This window comes from Microcaecilia unicolor, chromosome 1, assembly GCF_901765095.1.
Source record: "Microcaecilia unicolor chromosome 1, aMicUni1.1, whole genome shotgun sequence".
NCBI lineage: Eukaryota > Metazoa > Chordata > Amphibia > Gymnophiona > Siphonopidae > Microcaecilia > Microcaecilia unicolor.
In genome coordinates this window covers 640,999,237-641,017,168 of record NC_044031.1, presented here as the reverse complement: position 1 = coordinate 641,017,168, position 17,932 = coordinate 640,999,237, and the positions used below count along the sequence as shown (strand labels likewise).

At 44.0% G+C, this 17,932-nt stretch overlaps 1 protein-coding gene across 4 annotated transcripts in view; it reads left to right on the top strand.

Annotated features, from left to right (window-relative positions):
• LOC115482225 (glycine N-phenylacetyltransferase-like) overlaps window positions 1-17,932 on the top strand; it is a 159,521-nt gene that overhangs the window by 75,412 nt on the left and 66,177 nt on the right. Inside the window, exons 1-2 of one of the 4 annotated variants that reach the window (XM_030221870.1) lie at window positions 14,858-14,910; window positions 15,352-15,394. The exons of 1 other annotated variant lie outside the window; for it this stretch is intronic. The gene's annotated coding sequence lies outside the window, so the exon portion shown is untranslated. Of the gene's footprint in view, window positions 1-14,857; window positions 14,911-15,205; window positions 15,395-17,932 lie in introns of those variants that run through there. 2 more of the 4 variants (XM_030221878.1, XM_030221860.1) reach the window with 2 other exon arrangements.

Genomic DNA, 17,932 nt, shown 5'->3' with positions numbered 1-17,932 from the left:
TGGGCCGACAGTAGTCCCATAATAGCATGCGGTAAGCCAGCGTTGGGCTTACCGCCTTTTCATAAAAGAGCCTCTCTGTGATTATCTATTGGTATTTAAATATTGTTAGTTGTACATGAAATATTTGTAATATTTGTTTTGGGCTTTTGTGACTCCCTGTATGACATTTGCTAAATTTTAATAAATACAATAGATATGAAGGAGGTGCAAAAGAAAACGGATGAGCTAGATAATAGCAAATAAATGGGAACTGATAGAATTCATCCAAGAGATATAAAGGAACTCAAATTAAATTGAAGAACTGCTACTGGTAAGCTGTAATCCATTATGCAAAGCTACCTCTGTACCTGAGGACTGAAGGGTAGTAGTAACTAAATTCTAAAATTGGCTCAAGGTATGAACAAATATCAGGAGACCTGTGAGCCTGATGTCTGTGCTGGGTTAAATAGTCAAAGCTATGTCAACAAAATTACCAGATACATTCCATGTATTAAAAAAGGAGGAAGGAAGGCCAAACGACAGGCGCATGGTTAAAAGCGAGGTGAAAGAAACTACTGGAGCTAAAAGAAAATCCTTCAGAAAATGGAAGAAGGATCCGACTGAAAATAACAGGAAATGGCATAAGGAATGGCAAGTCAAATATAAAACACTGATAAGGAAGGCAAAGACAGACTTTAAAAAGAAAATTATGTTAGAGGCAAAAACACATGGAGGGGCATAATCGAAAGGGACGTCCTCGTTTCGATTTGGACGTCCTCGCAGAACGTCCCTATCCAGGGGTGGGGAAACCCGTATTTTCAAAACAAGATGGACGTCCATATTTTGTTTCGATAATACGGTCAGAGACGTCCAAATCCTTAAATTTGGTCTTACCTAGATTTGGTCGTTCCTAGCCTTGGTTGTTTCTGATTTTCGGCGATAATGGAAACCAAGGGCACCATGTCAGAAATGACCAAATGCAAGCCATTTGGTCGTGCAAGGAGCCAGCATTCGTAGTGCACTGGTCCCCCTGACATGCCAGGACACCAACCGGGCACCCTAGGGGGCACTTCAGTGGACTTCAGAAATTGCTCCCAGGCAGGGGCGTAGGCAGACCTCGCCGGGAGGGGGGCCAAAGCCCGAGGTGGGGGGGCACTGTTTAGCCGCCGCCCCCGCCGCACCACTTTGGACCCCCCTGCCGACGACCCTCTTGAACCCCCCTTCCCGCCACCAACCCTCCCCCGCCATCGCCGCCCACCCAGCCGCCACATCAGGTACCTTGTTTGCTGGCGGGCGTCCCCAAACCCCACCAGCCGAAAAGTCTTCTTCAGCAGCGGAGTAGACTCCGGCGCCTTCGTTCAATGAAGTTCGTTGTGTGATCAGCTGTTTCTGACGCATTACGTAGCCCCGTGCAGGACGTAAGGTGTCAGAAACAGTGATCAAACAACGAACTTTGTTGGGGACCCCTGCCAGCAAACAAGGTACCTGATGCAGCGGCGGGGTGGGCAGTGATGGCGGGGGAGGGTTGGTGGCGGGAGGGGGGGTTCAAGAGGGTCATCGGCAGGGGGGTCCATTGATGGAGTATCTTAGATTGCAACTGGCCATCGGTAGTCTATATTTGATATTTTGTTTATGGCTTTGTAAACCTTGTCTGTTGTTTATTTACTATTAGTCACATTGAATTCAAGTATGTTTGGGATAATGTGGAGTATAAATGTCAAAATGAATAAAGTGGAGTTAGCAAGCACGTAACTGGCAAAAATTAGAAATTGCACCCAGATCTATGATAACAGACTAAATTTCATACTGCACAACTCAAAAGGGGACATGCGCAGGTTAGGGACTGTGACAGAACAGTGGGCCAGATTCACAAAGCTTACTTTGCTATCAATGCTTGCTTTATAGCTAGGAATGCAGAAAAGGGTTTTCCGTGGCTCTAACGTATGCCATTAGCAGCCACCGAGAACCCCATGCAAATGTATTCTAATGAGCTCATTTGTAATCTAATGTGTGTACCAGGGGATGCACAGCTCCACAGCAGCCCTAATTTAACAAGCAAATTTTACAGCTGCTGTGGAGCTGTCGGACAGGAGAGAAGCACAAGCAGGAAGCTATAAAGGCTGCCTGCTTGTGCTTCCTACCTCTTACCTCCCGGCGCCCTCCCTGATTTTTTTTTAATTTCCCTAGTGGTCCAATGGACCACAACACCCCCCCCCCCCCCATCTTGTTTTATTTCCCTGGTGGTCCAGTGGACCATGCCCCCCCCCCCCCCCCGGTGACTCCAGAACCTTTTTTAAAAACTTTCCCTGGTGGTCCAGTGGACTTCCCCTGCACAGGCGCAAACCCCTTCCCCTGCGCAGTCACACACCACCCCCTCCCGCACCCGACCCACACCCCTGCCCCTCCCTGTACCTTTACAACAAGGTGGAGGCAGGAAAGAAGGAGCAACAGCTCCTGCCTCGGGCCTGTCTGGAAGAAAATGGCAGCGCCCAGGCCCTACCCAGTGCATTCTGGGATGCACTGGGCAGGGCTAAACACCATAAAAGGGAAAAAAAACTACGATAAATCTGTAATCTGGCTGCACCTCTACATGTCACTGAAGCTGGCTGAAATAGAAACTAAACAAAGCAGAAAATGATAGCAATAAAGACTACTTGTAATGCATATAATAAATTATGGACTTATGAGCCCGACAACTGCCAAATGCCAAAGGCTCAATACAGAAGAATGCTGTTCTGTGTTGTTCTAGAAGAAACTTCTGCTTCTGTTCTGAAGTAAATAGTAAATGACGGCAGAAAAAGACCTGCATGGTCCATCCAGTCTGCCCAACAAGATAAACTCATATGTGCTACTTTTTGTGTATACCTTACCTTGATTTGTACCTGTCCTTTTCAGGGCACAGACTGTGTAAGTCTGCCCAGCACTGTCCCCACCTCCCAACCACCAGCCCCGCCTCCCACCACCGGCTCTGGCACAGACCGTATAAGTCTGCCCAGCACTATCCCCGCCTCCCGCCACCGGCTCTGCCACCCAATCTCGGCTAAGCTCCTTAGGATCCATTCCTTCTGAACAGAATTCCTTTATGTTTATCCCACGCGTGTTTGAATTCTGCTACCATTTTCATTTCCACCACCTCCCGCGGGAGGGCATTCCAAGCATCCACTACTCTCTCCGTGAAAAAATACTTCCTGACATTTTTCTTGAGTCTGCCCCCCTTCAATCTCATTTCATGTTCTCTCTTTCTACCGCCTTCGCACCTCCAGAAAAGGTTCGTTTGCGGATTAATACTTTTCAAATATTTGAACGTCTGTATCATATCACCCCTGTTTCTCCTTTCTTCCAGAGTATACATGTTCAGGTCATCAAGTCTCTCCTCATACATCTTGTAACGCAAATCCCTTACCATTCTCGTAGCTTTTCTTTGCACCGCTTCAATTCTTTTTACATCCTTTGCAAGGTACGGCCTCCAAAACTGAACACAATACTCTAGGTGGGGCCTCATCAATGACTTATACAGGGGCATCAACACTTCCTTTCTTCTGCTGGTCACACCTCTCTCTATAAAGCCTAACAACCTTCTAGCTACGGCCACCGCCTTGTCATACTGTTTCATCGCCTTCAGATCCTCAGATACTATCACCCCAAGATCCCTCTCCCCGTCCGTACCTATCAGATTCTCCCTGCCTAACACATATGTCTCCCGAGGATTTCTATTCCCTAAGTGCATCACTTTGCATTTCTTCGCATTGAATTTTAATTGCCAAACCTTAGACCATTCTTCTAGCTTCCTCAGATCCTTTTGCATGTTTTCCACTCCCTCCCGGGTGTCCACTCTGTTACAGATCTTAGTATCATCCTATTACTGAAAAATTGCTCTCCCCTGGATGACACCCGATTCCGCGGGTTTCACATCTTTCCTCAGGGACTTCTGTTAGGGATGTCTCTCACGCCTAGATTGCTGCCAGCTGGATAACCACTTCTCCTTGCTAGTACTTCTTAAAACTCCTCTGGAGGCGGGAACTCATTCGAATGTTGATGTTTTCGTGAGGTCACCCAAGGTCACTTTGATACACAAACGTTTATTTATTTAGTACTTTCTATATAACCATTCACAAGCATCATAGTAGTTTACAATTCCAAATTATAAGTTTAAAAAATAACATTTTAGTGCAGAAAGAATAATAGCAAAGAGAGCAAAATATAAGAAAAATACTGTTTTTGCCTAAGCAACCAGGATCCCAAGCCCTGGCCAAAAAGCCAAACCAATCTAGTCTTATCAGTACACCAAGTTGGCTTTTGTAAAGAATGTGGCACTGGTGATCAGGTGCTGACCTTATTGAAAACAGATCCCAGAAAAACCTCAGATCTGGCATAGTGTTTATCTCACAGCAACCTAAGACACCATCTGGCAAACTGGTCTAGTAATACAGCTGATTGAAACGTCCCCTACTTGGTTATCAGAGCAGTGGAATTCCTAATTTAAAACTGTCAGTTCAAGGTCATTTTGATAACAAAGTGAGCACTTGGAAACATCAGAAGAATGCATTGCCACAAGGATCAGTGCTTTCTCCAGCACTTTTCAATTTATAGACAATCTCCAAGTTACTTAGTCCAGAAAATGTATTTATGTAGATGAGATATGCCTTAGCTTGCAAGCATGATTCTTCTAGGTCCTGGAGTACCAGTCATTGTGAAAAAGTGACACCAAGTGGCTGAATTTAGGGAGGTGGTTTGAGAATAAGGGAGAGAGGGTGGACAGTGGGCAGGGGAGTGGAGTGGAGGGAAAGATGCCAGATCATGGACGGGGAGAGGAGGGGGAGGCAAGCTTGTAAGTCTTTCATTATAGCCAGAGTTTGAGTTGGCTACATAGCATTAGACAATACTGATGATAACGATGTCTTGGACGTTTTGATTGACTGACATAGATTACTATTGGCCTGGGCTGAGAATGTGCAATCGATATACTTGAGTTATATTATGTTTATATATATATATATATATATATAAAGAGTGTTTTAGCTTATGATTAAATTTCACATCATGCAAAATAATTGGGTATATTCTTGGGCTTCCGTTTGAACTGATGTTGCTTGTATTAGGCTTTTTAGGCAAAATGCGCTTGTTTTCCCACAACTACCTGGCAACAATGGCTTTCTTAGACAGCCCAGTCTTCTTAAAAATCCTTTGTGATCGTCAGCTGTTCTAGGGGCTGATCCTTCCTTAATCTACTGTAATTCCATCAAGATTTTTCACCATCTCCCAAAGTCATTCCCCACGACATTTCTCAAGACATCTCCCAAAGTCATCTTACCCCATGTCATTCCCCATTTATTTTCTCTGCGTTCTCCCCCTTATTTTCCTTGAGTGATACAGCTTTTCCTCTCAGCTGGGCTGAGGTTCTGACCAGTGCCGTAGCAAGGGCTAATGGCACCCGGGGTGGGTCGCCGCTGCGCACTCCCCCCGGGTGCAGCACGGTGCGACCCCCCCCCCCTCTTCCCCAGAACAGTAACCTGTTCTGGGGCAGAGGGAGCAGGGAACCAGCGGGGCCGGCAGCCCCCGAGCGCGTGCACCCGAGGCGGACCGCCCCTCCCGACCCCCCCTTCCTACGCCACTGGTTCTGACCATCCCCTTGCCTCTGAGGTGGCTAGATACAGACTCTATAGAAGGCCACAATTCTTTTACGAGCAACTGAACTGTAAGTTGGATTTTCTTTGTTTATTATCTGAGTACTACAATAAAGAAGATTTGCTTAAGAATTGAGAGTCTACTGGCGAAGCTTCTGCTTGGGGATGGTTTATGCTGGCTGTTTAAGCTACACTATACTTTGCCTAGAATAGTATATTTTGCCTAGAACAGTACAATGTTCTATACTGTGTTTTAAACTGAATGTCAAGCCTAGTATAAGTATTACTTTCCAAGGACAGAACACCCAATTAAAGTGAATGCCTTTTATAGAATTTTCCTTCAAGGGTGGATGTGTGCGTGTGTATGTGTTTGCGTTTATTAAAAACTTGTTTTACTGCCTTTCTTATCAATCAAGGAGGTTTAGATAACAATTAAGCATGTGTGTGTGTGTGTATCTGTGTCTGTATTGTGGGTCTTTGTATTTATGTGTACAGATGAACACACAAATAGATGAATGGATCCTTCCCAATATGCAAATTAATCTAAATAGAAAGATTTCTTCAGGGCACTCTGTGACGTTCAACTATATATATTTAAATCTGCATATTATTGTTGTAAATTGTTATTTTCTACATTTGAAAAGGCAGTATAAAGAATACAATAATTAAACTACAGGAAACTGATGCAGAGACACTCAGGTTCTGCTCCTTTAGGGATCTGCAGAGACATCTAGTGACTTTACCAGGAAGTACTTTTTGATTTTTTTTGACTGTAGACTATTCCAAAATCTGTAGACTATTCCAAAACAGGGGGTTGTTTTAAGTGCCTGTAATTGACAGTGTTAGGAGGAGGCACCTCTTGGAGAAAAACTGTATCTTTGTCTTTAGCTCCAATTCACTGGCCATGGGACCACTACAGTGAGGTGAAGAGGCTTGGCTATTGCTTCCCTAAATAATGCACATTTACTGAAAGGGCCAACATATCTTCCGGATCTGCCATGACTCTGCTCCCACACCAAGCTTACACTGACCAAGCAGTGCTGTTGCGGTCACACCAGATTTTCTGTAGCACTGCACAGTTAACTGTTGCTGATAATCCAGGGATGGCCTCCGCAGCATGGTTTAAGCAGGAAGGAGCCTCCCCTGCCCATTTAAACATGGCTTTTTTGAGGGGGTACTTGGGGGGTACTGAGTACCGGCATCTTTTCCATTGTCTTCTAAAATTGACCCATGGACCCCAAGTTTTAATGATAGAGCTCAGGCTCTACATACCAATTCTGTCTTGTCATAGATTCTGTGACTGGTTGCAGAGGGCCTGGCTATTATCAGGTGGGTTCCTCAGTGATCACCCCACTCCTGAAGGGTGGCCTAGCATTTGAGTACCAGCACCTTTTTTGCTAGATATAACACACTGCATTTAAACCACGCTGAAAAATGACCCTTTAAAACTGAATGTAAAGTAACCTGCCTGATGCTCACCTGGGCAAAAAAAATTGGTCATACATCAAGCAGTAAAAAACAAACACCCCCCCCCCCCCCCCCACACACACACACACACACACACAAACACACAAAGTACTGCTGCAAAGCAACCTCCCGCCCACATTTTGAGATGGATAACCAGGAAATGTGCTGTGTCCTAGAGAAGGGTTCACACTGCAAAAAGTGCCAAGTCACTGTGTTGATGGGGAAAAAACAACAAAGCAATCATTGGATCAGATTTCTTGGTAGCATAGAAAAATAGTAAACAGATTAACTGTCAACCCAGCATATAAAATGAACTTCAGGAGCTCATCCAGCTGAAAGAAATTCTATTGCGTTTGAACTGTTTCTTATAATCATACAATTTATAGAAAAGTCTCTCCCATGACATTTCTAAAGCCTTTCTGGGAGTTCTATCTATTCAATAGAAAAGGAAACAGCTTAGAAATGTCCTTATACTCCAGGCACATTTTACTGCTCTGAGCATATCTTTCATTTCCCCGGAAAGAGATTTTGTTTTTTTATGATAAATACGTATTGAGCAAATAGATGACAATCTGTTTTTCCATTTCTAGTATACTATGGAGTCATTCTTCAAAAGGACTTAGCTGTCTAGTTTCCAAACTTATACGCTGCATCATCTTTTTAGAGATTTATTAATGGTTTAGCTAGGGTTGCCAACTTTTCTACAAACCTTAAATGATCACCCAGCAGTAAGCAGAGGTTGGGAGTAGAGCTGTGGGATAGGGATAAAGGTGACTAGGAAGGGTTGAAGGGGATTGAAAGGGGTTACGGACAAGGAGAGAGAATTCTACTGTGAAAGGCTGAAAAAAACCCAGAAAGCATCTGTATGAGGAAGAGAAGCTGGGTAATGGGAACAGGCTGAGAGTGGAGCTGTAGGAAGAGCAGGGCTTTTTTTGAGGGGGTACTTGGGGGTACTGAGTACCGGCACCTTTTCCATTGTCTGTTAAAATTGACCCATGGACCCCAAGTTTTAATGAAAGAGCTCAGGCTCTACATACCAATTCTGCCTTGTCATAGATTCTGTGACTAGTTGCAGGGGACCTGGCTATTGTGGGATGGGTCCCTCAGTGATTACCCCACCCCTGAAGGGTGGCCTGGCATTTGAGTAGCAGCACCTTTTTTGCTAGAAAAAACGCACTGAGGGAGAGGAATAGGAAGGGGTTATTGCCTGGGAGTGAGAATGCTGCTGTAAAAGGCTAGAAGAAACAGAAAGGAACTGTAAGGGGGAGAGGGGCTAGGTGATGGTACAGGCACTTATAGTGGAGCCAAGAACAGCACCAGCACTGAATATCTAGCAGCAGCCGGAAATTATCCTGGTGCTGACCGATATTCAGACCCAGGGCCGCCGAGAGACTGAGCCGGGCCTGGGGCAGGGCTGCCGCCCCCTCAAGGATCGTCACCGCCGCTGCTGCCCCCCGCCCACCACAACTGTAAATACCTTAGCTGGAGGGGATCTTCTTCCAGAGCTGTTCTTCTTCACTCTGCCGCATGGCCTGCCCCTGCGGCTGCTTTTCTCTCACATCGCGCATGCTCAGTTTCAAAATTGAACATGCGCAACCTGAGGGGAAAAGCAGCTGCTTGCTTGGCAGGCAATGTTGCAGCAGAGTAAAGAAGAGCAGTGCTGGAGGAAGGTCTCTTCTGCTGGCGGGGCCCCCTGCAGCCTGCTGTGTCTGCTCCTCCTCCGTGTATATATTAGGAGTTGTCCTCCTGAATATGTACCCCGACAGTGGTCTTCACTAATTTTTAAATTGGGACCATTTTGGATCCAATAAGGTGAAGAAGAGCCATGAGATATCTTCCCATGTGAGGTCATTATATTGTTGACCAGTATGTGTCAATGACATTCACCTCATCAGTCCACCTTCAAGCTGTTTATTGGGTGTATCCTCAAGAAGGTGAGCATTTCCAAATACATTCTCCTCACCTATCAAGAAATGCCTTGTCCATCAAGCATGTGGCTCTTTCCCCTTTCTGTCATGAACTTGTTTAGAGAGGCAGAGAGTAGCAGAAAAATGCCAGATTGATGATGAGGGCCGCTAAACAGAGGTCTCCGAGGATCACCATTGACCCCCGAACCTTGCATTGAAGAACACTGCACTAAGGTCTCTGCATGATCAGATGGTTCTCAACCATATCAAGTGCCAGGCTATATGGCTAACAGTCTCTTCTGCTACTCCTATTGCTTCTCCACATCTTATGGGACAAATGGTACTCCTGACTACACATCCCATACTTCAGCTGTGGGTCAAACTTGTTTCCATGTCCTTCAGCAAATATGCTCAGTCTGCAGCGTGTTTATAAAAGATGCCACCCATACCCTATTGCATACACTAGCAGACTCAGTTATTGCAGCTTACTACTTAAATGCGCATGCCAAAAACCCTACAGCAGCTACAATTGAGCTCTGCACTTATGAGCACAGCATATTACTTTTTCTGCAATATTTCTGACTCCCAGTAATCTACTAGATTTTGACTCACTAATCTCATTTGTTTTCAATCATCTGCTTCACTCCTATAATGACAAACTGCTAGCAATTACTCCCCACCCCATCACAAGTTGTATCACTTGATCTCCCTGCAGCATTTATCTAGTGGATCATTCACTCCCACTATCATCTCTTCAAGCAATTGGTCTTGCTGGTACTACTCTCCAGTCGTGTTCTTCATATCTCATTGGTTGATCTTTTCCAGTCATTACTCCGTCTCCAGCCTCAGTAGAAACATGGCATATCACAAGGCTCTGTCTTGTCCCCACTACTTTTCAATATCTTTTTGAGACCCTTAGCAACAATGACAATATTCTTTCAATTTTTCCAACTTCTCTGATATAAGCAAACTTAGAGACATTACAATTATGTCTGTTGGCTGTTTCTGACAGGTTAGCTAGGTACAGATTGATGTTGAATCTATCTAAAATGACAGCCTGTTGGTTCAAAGGGGTGCATTCAATGCCATCTTTTACTCCTTTACTTGTCAATGTACTCATTCCTGTGGTTGAATCATTCCAGTATCTGGGGGTGATTTTTGACTCACATTTGAAAAATAAAATTTTCAGGTAATTAAACAGGGTTTCTTTTCTCTTCGCCACATTTGGTCAATAAAGAAATTGTTAAATTTTGCTTTATTCCATACAGTTGTTCACCATTCTTAATATCTTGATTAGATTATTGTAACACAGTATGTTCTGGCATAGTTCAATATCAATTACATCATTTTCAAAAGGCGTTTGACAAGGTACCTCATTAAAGGCTACAGAGGAAATTGGAGGGTCATGGGATAGGAGGAAATGTCCTATTGTGGATTAAAAACTGGTTGAAGGATAGGAAACAGAGAGTGGGGTTAAACGGGCAGTATTCACAATGGAGAAGGGTAGTTAGTGGGGTTCCTCAGGGGTCTGTGCTAGGACCGCTGCTTTTTAATATATTTATAAATGATTTAGAGATGGGAGTAACTAGCGAGGTAATTAAATTTGCTGATGACACAAAGTTATTCAAAGTTGTTAACTCGCGACAGGATTGTGAAAAATTACAGAAGGACCTTACGAGACTGGGAGACTGGGCGGCTAAATAGCAGATGACGTTTAATGTGAGCAAGTGCAAGGTGATGCATGTGGGAAAAAAGAACCTGAATTATAGCTACGTCATGCAAGGTTCCACGTTAGAAGTTACGGACCAAGAAAGGGATCTGGGTGTCGTCGTCGCTAATACACTGAAACCTTCTGCTCAGTGTGCTGCTGCGGCTAGGAAAGCGAATAAAATGTTGGGTATTATTAGGAAAGGTATGAAAAACAGGTGTGAGGATGTTATAATGCCATTATATCGCTCCATGGTGCGACCGCACCTTGAATATTGTGTTCAATTCTGGTCGCCGCATCTCAAGATATAGTGGAATTGGAAAAGGTGCAGCGAAGGGCGACTAAAATGATAGCGGGGATGGGATGACTTCCCTATGAAGAAAGACTAAGGAGGCTAGGGCTTTTCAGCTTGGAGAAGAGACGGCTGAGGGAAGACATGATAGAGGCATATAAAATAATGAGTGGAGTGGAACAGGTGGATGTGAAGCGTCTGTTCACACTTTCCAAAAATACAAGGACTAGGGGGCATGCGATGAAACTACAGTGTAGTAAATTTAAAACAAATCAGAGAAAATTCTTCTTCACCCAACGTATAATTAAACTCTGGAATTCGTTGCCGGAGAAATTGATGAAGGTGGTTAGCTTAGCAGAGTTTAAAAAGGGGTTGGACAGTTTCCTAAAGGACAAGTCCATAAACTGCTACTAAATGGACTTGGGAAAAATCCACAATTCCAGGAGTAACATGTATAGAATGTGTGTACGTTTGGGAAGCTTGCCAGGTGCCCTTGGCCTGGATTGGCCGCTGTTGTGGACAGGATGCTGGGCTTGATGGACCCTTGGTCTTTTCCCAGTGTGGCATTACTTATGTACTTATGTACACTTACAAAGTTTACAGAATTCTACTGCCTTGCTTCTGTGTCAAGCAAGGAAATATGATCATATCACCCTATTATTGATCAAGTTTCACTGGTTACCAGTATGCTACTGTATGTGGGTTAAAATCCTTTGTCTTGCTCACAAGTTTTTCCACTTAAGTATTCCCCTTTACCTATCCTAGCCAATCACTAGCAAATACTCAATTACAATTCCTTATACTCCAAACCATACCGTTTGTTCTGTAGATGGTTGTCGCTTAGTTCTTCCTCAACAGAAAAAGGCAAACTATGAATCAACTAGAATGTCTGAACCACAAACAGCAGAAGAACCAACCTCCACAGCACAAATTGCACACAAGAAGCAGTGGCGATGACCAGTAAGTCAATGGTATATAGCTGGCTTGTGTTAGTTGCCTTCCAAAATGTCTCGACATGGGCTGCGCTGTATCAGGAGTCTGCACTCATGTCTGAGTGGTAATTACCAAACACCATGATGATCTTGTAGATCGAAAAACAACCTGCAGCTTCACAACTTCTTGCACCACTGCTATGAAGCCGCAGGTTGTTTTAAGAGATCTACAAGGTCATCATGGTATGTGTTCAACTAGAATGCCTGCCTTTTTTTTCCTTTCCTCAAAACTGTGGAATGATTTACCTACTTACATTTGGTCAAAACTCCCTTGTGTTAAATTTAAACCCCTCCTTAAAACTCATTATTTTAAATTGGCATTTAGGGTTACTTTCTCTGCAACTGGTTGAGATGGAGAAGGTTGCAAATAATGGTGATAGATGTTTTTCTATTTTAAATATGTGTGAATGATTAACTCCTTGGTATATGTGGTGTATTTGAATCTTTCCTATTCATTTTGGTGTTCTTTCTTGCCTCTGTATAAGAAATGTATATTATTTTAAACCACTGTGACCTGTTGTATTAAAAATGGCAGTATATCAAGAACGTAAATAAACATAAACAAGTTCAGTGGACCACAACCAGAGTCTGCATTTTATAATCTTGTCTCTCTTTTATGGAACTCCTTGGACAAACACATTCTTCTGGAACCCACTCTACCAAGATTAAGTGTGCCCTAAAGACATATTTTTTTTTTCAGGAAGGTGATTGGAGAGAGCTTATTCAGGCCCTGGCATGTGGTAAAAAAACAAAAAAAGCAACTGTGTAGCCCTCTTCTTGTTTTCTAGCTCTTTTTGTCCTCTACAATTATATTTTATGTTGTAAACCACAGTGACATACATATGAAAAGCATCTGTCAGAAGTATTCACCCTGAACCACTCTGTCACGGCCCTGCTATGACTCTCACCCCAACGAACCTCGGGTCCCTCATGTCACATGGCATCCTTCAGGTGGTGGCCTGCACTTGTATGTCAGCTGTGGTGCACCATGTGCCTCCCCCTAGGATGCGTGCGCACTGAAGGGACTTGTCTTATAGTCTCGCTGCAGCATCGCTGGGAGTTCCTGCAGGGAGCATCTCTTCCTGCCTCACTGTACTTAAGTAAGGCCCTCACAAGAGTTCCTATCTTGCCCTGTCTGCCTCGTGTGTCAAGTTCCTGCCTTGCTCCAAGTTCCAACCTTGCTTGTGTCTTCAGTTCCTGCCTAGCCTTGCCTAGCCTTACCTCCGAGTTCCGCCAAGCTTCAGTCCTGTCTTGCTTCCGAGTTCCTGCCAAACTCCATCCTGCCTTGCCTCCAGACCTTGCCTTGCTTGGACCTTGTTCCTGCCTTGCCAAGTCCTGTGTTGTCTAGATCTTGCCTTGCTTCATGCCCTGTCTTGTCTTCAGCGTCTAGTCCTAGTCTTGTCTGTCTTGTCCTTTGTCCTGTCTAGTCCTGTTAGGTCCTGTCCAGATCCAGTTGTTGCCTTGCCTTGTCCTGCCTTTTCTGGACCCAGTTCTAGCCTTATTTCCTTGTCTTGTCCTGTCTGGGTCCAGTTCTAGCCCTGTTGCCTTGCTTTTCCTTGCCTCATCTAGATCCAGTTCCTGTCTGTCTTGCCTTGTCCTATTCTAGTTCCTGCCTTGCCTTTCCTAGTCTTGTCTGCCTTGTCCTGTTTTAGTTTTAGTCTTGTTTACTGCCTAGCCTTGTCTGCTAATCCTGTCTTAGTTCCTGCCTTGGATCACCTTGCCTTGGTTCCTGCCATGTGCCAACCCAGGGGACTTGTATGCTGCAGTCGGGGTTCCGGCTATGATTCAAGGGCTTACCACTGCTGTGTCTGTGAAACACTCATCTCTAAGCTCTTGTCATAGTTAGAAGCATATATATATATATAATCTATAGCTCATTTAAGGAGCCCTTTTATAAAGCCATGCTAAAAAGTGGGCCATGCTACTTTTAGCACATAGGTTTCCCAGGCACTGAGGACACTTTTAGTGCAGTGGTAATGGCCACTTGCTAATTTCCCAATTACTGCATGGCCATTAGTGTGTGAGCCCTTACCACCATCTATTTACTAGGTGGTAAGGGCTCCTGTGCTAATCCCGTGCTAATTGGGCAGCGCGCAGCAATGTAACCATTAATAGTTAATTGCAGGGCATGCCTACTCTCTGCCCATAAACATGCCTCCTACGCTACAAAAATAAAACATATTTTTTAGTGTGGGATTAGCGTGTGGTGATCAGCACATCACCACCGCAGGATGCCTCAGGGCACCCTGTGGCAATGCTTTTTGGCACGCGGTAGGCACATGCTAATGCCTACCATGGCTTAGTAGGACCCCTTTAAATGTATTGTTTTCCTTATTCTCTTATTTGTTTATTGCTGTTTGTTCTCTTGTAATTTTGGGCCTCTTTTACCAAACTGTGCTAGCGGTTCCTGCATGGCAATGCCGACAAAGCCCATAGTGAATGTGCTTTGTTGGTATTGCCACACTGGGATTGCTAGCATGGTTTGATAAAAGAGACCCATAATGTTGGATACAAGAAAAAAAGCTTAGACTTCAAAAGTTTGGCTGAAATTAGGGCAGAATTTTGAAGTATACATTTAAGAGCTCAGCTTTTGTTAAATATTGGGCGCCAGATATTCTTTTTTACCACTGCAGCAAGAATTAAAAATAAAACACTGACCAGATTGACTGGCTACATCCTAAAGCAGTGTGTGGTCACCCTGATTGCACTCATTGAAATGAGCACTGCAAGTCTTTTGATGCACCAGAATAGGTCTGGCAGAAATCCAGGGCTGGCCTGAAATCTTCCTGGAACTGGGTAACTCAATAACTCTGAATTTGCCCCTCCCCTTTCAGTGTCTACATCTTCTAGGGCTGTGCTGAGCTCACAAGTTAGTTGTGGGAAAGCAGGCTGCCTCAGTGGACTCACCCCATACAAAATGCACGCGTGATGTTGTCCACAGGTACCTTCGCAACCACAGACCATGCATCCTAGTTTTCAAAGGAAAAACTACATGAGCAATTTCCTGTTAAAAACTAATGTTAAATTCCACAGGTACTAATGGATCTGTGGACTTTCAAACTAGCATGTACTTTGGAAAATTATCCCCATTATATTCTGCCCTGGTGGCAAGGTACAGTTTCTATTGTTCGGCCCTGCTTCTCAAAAGAATTATGCAATCATGACACTATTTTAGCAGCATCGTGCTGCACTCTCCTTTGCGGGAAGCCTTCCAGGTGTGTGAATGCAAACCTCCTGTTCTGTTAATAGTTAATTCAGAAGGGATTAAAGTGCTGGATTAAAATGATCAACTTCTCCACTTTAACCACCAGCTCATAGAGAAGCTCAACTGCTTGGTAAGCTGGACAGTTTGTGATAAACTCTTTTCTGTGTTTGAATGCAGCTCCTGAGCAGTGATTCCAGGAATTCGATCAAGTCCACGTAGCGTGAGTGAGAGTTTTCTGTGACACTTTTATTGGAAGTACAGGGCCTCTGATTATGTAAACTGTACAAATAAGGACACCAAATGGATCCATTTTTTCAAGACAGAGGAATCCAGTTCTGGTTTTTACCACACTGCATTCTTAAGTAAGCCTAACTTCTTAGGGAAAGAGGGCTGTTTGTCCACATATGCATCTGGGTTGAAACCAAGACTGCATCATCCTGTCCTGAAAACAGAGCTAGTTGTCAGCCTTAAAATGCAGAGCATATCCATAAAACAACTATCGGGGTGATTATCTTAAAAGAAGACCAGAGGTCAATTAAATCCAACTTTCTCCTAATTGTTCCCTGGATTGTCTCTGAGAGCAATCCAGGGAAGGTAAAATGATGGTATATTTCTTAAACATTTTGTCTTGCTAAAGCAGAGAAGTTGATCTTTGAGTGTGTGAGGATTTTGGTATGGCATGCAACCTGGTGTCTGATTTCAAGTAGAGAAGTGTGAGTCTAGTGAGAAAGAAACAAATGGATTAGGCTTAGCCTTACATAACCCTCATAGCTATGGACATTGCACAGAAATTCTATTTTCTCATCATAACCAAGACAATTTGACTTTGCATGCCGAGAAAAAACAAACCCCACAGAAAATATCCTCCCTTCACTGTGAGTATAAGGAGATCCGCTTTATACAGAAAGCTTCCTAACAGTGTGAACTGCTTACCCACCAGACAGAACTATGTGCTACAGTCCCCTGTGTGATATGTAGGCACCATGTGGCATTAAATGGAACAGATCAGGCATTCCCAAACCTATCCTGAGGTAACCCCAGCTAGCCAAGTTTTCAGGATATCCACAATGAATATGCATGAGAGAGATCTACATACCAAGGAATCAGTGAATGCAAATTGATCTTATAAATATTCATTATGGATATCCTGAAAAGCTGACTGGCTGTGGTTCCTCCAGGACAGTTTTGGGAATCACTGGAGTAGATAAAAGAAACGGAGGAGGCTGGAAAGTGTTAGAAGAGGAGCTGGACACCCTGACCTGAGTTCTGTGCTAGCAGTAGTTTTCACTCTGGTTTAGACTGAGAAAGGAGAAGGAGGTTGGCATCAGAGGGAAAGTCTAGATGCCTGAGTTCATTGCTATACTGGGACAGACCGAAAGTCCATCAAGCCAGGGGCATAGCCAGGCACCCAATTTTGGGTGGGCCTGGGCCCAAGATGGGTGGGCAGAAGAACCCCACCCCATCCCATAGGTGATTTGGTCTCTCGCCTGCATGCCATATGGTCTCTCAAATATCCCTCCTCTTCTGCACACCTTTTACATTTCAGATTTTCAGTGAGGAGCAACTAATGCACACTACTCATGTAGGCCCACATCCTTCCCACTGATGCAGCTTCCTGTTTCCGCATAGGCGGGAATACGTCAGAGGAAGGCTGTGGGGCCAGTGTAAGCAGTATGTATCAGTCGCTGCTTCCTACAGGCAAAGATGTGCTATTTATAAGGTATGCAGGAGGGATGGTTGTTGGGAGTTTTCAGCTTGGGAATCTCTGCCGCCACATCATACAGTAGCTGTGCTGCTAAGCCCAACCTTGGTTATGCCACTGCATCAAGCCCTGGATCCTGTTTCCGACAGTGGCCAATCCCAGAACAGTAAAACAGACTTTATGCTGCTTTATGCAAGATTTGCACACAGAGATCTATTACAAGAATCAGCATAAGAGAAAGAAGATTTGCTAACCTGTGTCTTGCCATTTTCTACTATTTTTAAATGAATAGTTAATATTATGAGAGTTCACTGGCACTTCGCACAACTTCATATCTTTTTTATAGATATTCCTACAACTGCTTGATGCATCAGAGATATGATTCTCCACAAGTAGGATTGCCTAAAACACCTTTTTCTCATGAACCATGTGGGCACTGTCAATGGTGCCCTTATATTATATCAGGCACCTCTTGGTTTGATAGCCAGACTCGGGTGCAAATTAAGTCACACTCGCATACATATGACTGCATACATATGTCCCTTATTACAAGGACATACTATGATGTAAACTACATTCTAATAGTAAGAATGTAGTTTACATCATAGTATGTCCTTGTAATAAGGGAAGGGAAAGGGGACTTGATATACTACCTTTCTGTGGTTTTTGCAACTACATTCAAAGTGGTTTACATTGTATATTCAGGTACTTATTTGTACCAGGAGCAATGGAGGGTTAAGTGACTTGCCCAGAGTCACAAGGAGCTGCAGTGGGAATTGAACTCAGTTCCCCAAGATCAAAGTCCACTGCACTAACCACTAGGCTACCAAGGTGTATGTGGGGCGTAGCAGTCGACCTATATGTATCCGTCTGACTGAACATAAATCTAGACTTTCAACTGAACATGAGCAGGTGCCATTAATACAACATTGGCTAAAAAAACATGTACTTTCTGATACTGGACGGCGGGTTATTGATCATTTAAATGAAGGGCGGGAGGGAGGTTTTCTGGAAAGACAATTGAATTTCAGATAACAGCATTGGATTTTCCAACTT